At 32.7% G+C, this 5093-nt stretch overlaps 1 non-coding gene across 1 annotated transcript; it reads right to left on the reverse strand.

The window, feature by feature from the left end:
* Window positions 1–3623: 3623 nt before the first annotated feature.
* Window positions 3624–3730, reverse strand: LOC129080806 (U6 spliceosomal RNA). The gene has a single exon (XR_008530207.1). It is a non-coding gene; the product is annotated as a U6 spliceosomal RNA (small nuclear RNA).
* Window positions 3731–5093: the final 1363 nt, after the last annotated feature.

A 5093-nucleotide genomic window follows, 5' to 3' on the forward strand; every position in this document is an offset into this window, starting at 1 on the left:
AAACGGAAAACAGTGAGAATGTTTTCTGCCTGTAACAATGCAAATGATTCCTGTCCTTGGCAATGCAAAGGTGTTTTGTGCAGTAAGAATATAAATCTCTGTAAATCAAATTCTATTATATACTGGTTTTCACTTCTTAGTAGTTTTCTCTTTGATTAATCAGTTAAAATCTCTGATATAACATTTTGACTATTTTTTATATTTATATGAGAGGCATCATTTTACTATTTTAGAAATTATTCTTTAGAATTTGTATCTACTTATATAATATGCATTTAAATAATTCAAGATAAGATAAACATTTTTAAGAAGTACCTATATGATGTCCTGAAAAGTAATAAAACAGCACTTATTTTTTAAACTAAAAGTAATATCTTCCCTTATCACAAACGATGCATGCATACTTAAGATGAATTAAAATATATTCATAAGCAAGAAGAAAAATAAAAAATAAAAAGATCTCACCATCTAGAAATAATCATCATTGTTAATGCCGGAATACAGTTTTTCAGATTATTTTTTGTATTTGTGTAATATTTTTCTAAAATAGAGTAATACTATATTCTATATTGATTTAAACTTCTTTTTTAACTTGAGTATATAAAGAGCACCTCTTACATTTAGTGTTTTAAGATTGTATTTTAACATTTCTAAGGAGAGGGAGATTACAAAGATTCTTGTTAGCTATTTTGGATCTAATGACTTTGCAGGTAACATGCCATTTTTTAAAATGAAATCATATTAAATAGGCATATGAAATCATGAAATATAGAAGATATTAAAGCAAAAAGATTTTAATACTTTTTTTGGTAAATTATAAGATGTAGGCACTCTATGTGATATTAGAAGTCTGTTAACACACATCACGATGAATTAAATCTTTTTTTTCCTTACTGTTTTTGTTTGTTTTGTTTCAAAAAAAGACGCTGGCATGGAGGTTATGTGGGGGTTGAGAGTGGGGAATAGCCCAAGACTACAAAGGACTGAAGCCTGGAATATCAGTATAAGAAAGCAGTTCTATCCTAGCTGTTAACATTTAAAAAGCCCTTTCAAGGACCAACGAAATAAAGGCTACAAATGTCTAGCTCTTGAAATGGCTTTTATACTTTTGAACCTGCTATGAAAGCTTTTCTTAGAACTCTTTTACCTCCAAAACAAAATTGTTAAAAAAAAAAAAGAAAAGAAATTAAACAGGAAAACACCAAACATAAAGGATGCTACCATAGCTTATTTTAAATATCTGAACCAGAACAGCTTCTTTTTCTGAGAGAGAGGGAGGGGAAGAGAGAGGGAGAAACAAGTCTGAAAGAAACAAAGAGAGTAAGAGGTTATACCCTTAAATATTTTTTTAAAAAGATTTTATTTATTTATTTTTAGAGAGAGGGAGGAGAGAGAGAACAGGAGGGAGAGAAACATTGATGTATGAGAGAAACATCCATCGATTGCCTCTTGGACTCGCCGCCGCCTGGAGCCAGGCCTGCAACCCAGTCTTGCTCTGACTAGCTGTTGAACTGGTTACCTTTCCTTGTGTGGGATGATGTCCAACCAGCTGAGCCACACTGGTCAGGGCTATAACTGTGAATCTTGTGAATTGCTAGTAGCTCAAATGTAGGTGCATTTCCAGGAGGAATCAACATCTCTTGACTTTGTTGCTCCTAAACTTATTTACAAACAAGTTTCAAAAAGTAAAAGAGAAAGAGGCAATGTGCATTGAGGCTATCATTTTTAACATAGCATTTGGTAGAACACATGTTTATATCTGGCTTCCTAAAGAGTAAGTTTTAAAAATTGTTCAAAGGGTATGGATTGCTAATTCTTATAAAGTTCTTCACTGAAAAGCCAGATGTGACTTTCCTTCCTTTCTTTTATGACTTTTTTCATTATTTTATTATAACTGAAATGGAGGAAATGAATGACTGACATTCCTTGATTGTAGTTTTTGTCCTTTTAGCATTATAAAACACAAGATTGTATAGGGAATTCCAAGCCTCTCTAATGAAGCCTAACTACTTAACAACTTCAAAACTTCTGCATATAATATAAAAGTTCTGAATTTTACTTCTGTCACTGCTATTAATTTAATCTCAGCCAAGTCACCTAAGTGCCCTGACTCAAACTAGTTTATTCTGTTTCTTCCATTTCTAAAGCTCTGCATTTCCTCTGAATATTCAAGAATATTCCTAAGTTTCAAATGATGTCTTAATTAGTAATATAAAAAAATTTTACTGTGACTATGGAATTTTGTTTTTTGGATAAATATTTTAATTGAAATATAATAGAGCTACAGAAAAGTGCACAAACCATAAGTGTATAGCTCAATTGTCACAATATAAACATGTTTATGTAACCATTGCCCTCATGAAGAAAAAAAATTTTCAGTGTTCCTTAAGTTTTTCTTCCCTCCCAGTTACTGCCTTCTCTTCCTCCCCAAAGATAGCTATATTGACTTCTAAGAACATAAATTAATTTTCAGTTATTTTGAACTTTGTTAAAATAGAACCATATATGTATTTTACATATAGCTTCTTTTACAAATGTTACATTCATGAGAATCGTCACTGTCATGTAGTAGCAGTTGGTTCATTTTACTTCTGTAATTCAGTTGTATGAATTTACCTGTTGGTAGCTGTATGGGTATATGCATAGTAGTAGAAAATAATATCCAAAGGTTTTCCAAAGTTTGTATGCCTATTACGCTCCCACTGGCTTAGATCGTAGAATTTTAAATGTTCCATTATGATTATTCAAATGAAATGACCTCTAATATGAAGTATTTGAACACTGATTAAGCTTACTAATGCTTATTTTTGAAAATGTTGGAATGCTACTCTTTGGTGATTAGGACTCTGGAGTTTCTCACTACTTATTTGATAAAAGGAAAAACATGGTATTTTTTTTGTTTTTTTTTTTGTTTTTTGGGTTGGGTTTTTTTTTTTTTTTTTGCTAATTTTTGTTTCCCCAGAGAACTGGGAGTGGTTGGGAAAAAGTAAAACTTCAAAATAATTGAACTGTTGTTTCATTTTCTTTTTTACTCCTTTGACTAAACAGTATTCTAATAATAAACTTCTTTAGCTGTTATAATGTTCTTGAATATATAGTACTTTCTGCTTTGGACAGAAAGGAGATCAATATTTATTTATTCCTATGATATTTCTGTCCCTCCTTTTTTTCCCCCTAATTCTCATTTAAAGTATAAATTTTCATTTTAGGACTTTACTTTTATGAATTATCCATCACAATGCATTAACCAAAAGCTATTTCTTTTTTTTAAATAAAGGATTTTTTATTTTTTTATTTTTAAATCATGTTTATTCTATTCCAGTTGTCTCAATTTTCCCCCTTTGCCCTCCTCCACCTATGCCACCCTGCCTTCTGTTACCACAGTCAATTCCCATTCTGTTGTCCATGTCTATAGGTCATTCATACATGTTCTTTGTTTAGTCCCTTCTTCTTTCCACCATTGTCCTCCTTCCCCATCCCCTCTGATCATTTTCAGTCTGCTCCATGTTTCCGTGACTGTGGTTTATTTTGTTCATTAGTTTATTTTGTTGAATAGATTCCACTTATAGGTGAGATCATATGGTATTTGTCTTTCACCGACTGGCTTATTTTGCTTAGCATGAGAAAATATGGAACGCTTCATGAATTTGCGTGTCATCCTTGAGCAGGGGCCATGCTAATCTTCTCTGTATCATTCCAATTTTAGTATATGTGCTGCTGAAGCGAGCACCAAAAGCTATTTCTTTAGGTGAAAACGAACACAAAAAAATGAACTTACTATAGAAACCTGAATGTCCTCAAAGGCTTTTTATCTACTAGTGTCCTTATATTTTTGTTTTATCTTTAATTCAATTCTGGAAAATAGATTCCTCTCCCACCAAAGCATTACAAAAATGCAGTGATCCTAGATCATGATGGTTTGACTTGATATGGAAAAAGGTACTAACTCCAAGTAGAAGACTGAAAGAATCAAATGAGGTCATATATTTTCAAGTACTTGGTAAAATTTCTGTTATCATCTTTTTATTTATTCTTAGTTGTTTTATTTTTATTTTTTGAAGCAATTGTCAATGTCATTGTTTTCTTTTTTAAATCAATTTTCTTTATTTTTTAAAAACTTTTAAAATTGTTGTTCAGTTATAGTTGTCCCCATTCCCCCCCGCCCCGTTACTCTACCCTATGCTACCCATCCTCCACCTCCCACATTCAATCCTCCCTCCCCACCCTCACTTGTCTTTGTCCATGGGTCCTTTATACTTGTTCCTTGACTTGACCATTCCCCTTCTTTCCCCTGTTTTCCCCCTCCCCTACCCCTCTGGTAACTCTCAGCTTGCTCTCTATTTACATATATCTGGTTCTATTTTGCTTGTTTGTTCTGTTGATTAGGTTCCACATATAGGTGAGATCATATGGTATTTGTCTTTCACTGCCTGGCTTATTTCACTTAGCATAATACTCTCTAGTTCCATCCATGCTGTCATGAAGGGTAGGATTGTCTTTATCATCATCATCATGAGGTAAATTTAGTTGTTTGTAAGAGGAGGAGGAATAAACATTCTAGATAAAGTACAACTCTATTTATACAGTGAGACCAGTGCTGTTCTATAGAAATATATGTCTCCAATTTGAGTCATGTATGTAATTTAAAAATCTTCTAGTAGTCATGGTAAAAAAAGTAAAAGGAAACAGGTGGAATTAATGCATTTTATATGAGCTACTATATTCAAAACAGTATTGTTTCAACATGATACTATTGAGATACTTAATATTATTTATTTATACCAAGTATTCAAAAATCCACTGTGTACTTTATACTATAACATATCTCAGTTAAGGCTAGTCACATTGCCAGTGCCCAATAAGCCACAAGTTGCTATTGGCTACCACATTGGACTGCACAGATTTGGAGCTTTTTTTTTCTTTTTTGAAAAAGATTTATTTACTTAGTTTTAGAGAAGGGAGAAAGGAAGGAGAAAGAGAAGGAGAGAAAAACATCAATGTGTGAGAGAAACATTGATGGTTGCCTATCTCACCCCCAACCAGGGACCTGGCCTGCAACCCAGGCATGTGCCCTGACCAGGAATAGAACTGGC

The sequence above is a fragment of the Pteronotus mesoamericanus genome, unplaced genomic scaffold (genome assembly GCF_021234165.1).
Source record: "Pteronotus mesoamericanus isolate MK-2021 breed Mesoamerican mustached bat unplaced genomic scaffold, CSHL_Meso_final contig_90, whole genome shotgun sequence".
NCBI lineage: Eukaryota > Metazoa > Chordata > Mammalia > Chiroptera > Mormoopidae > Pteronotus > Pteronotus mesoamericanus.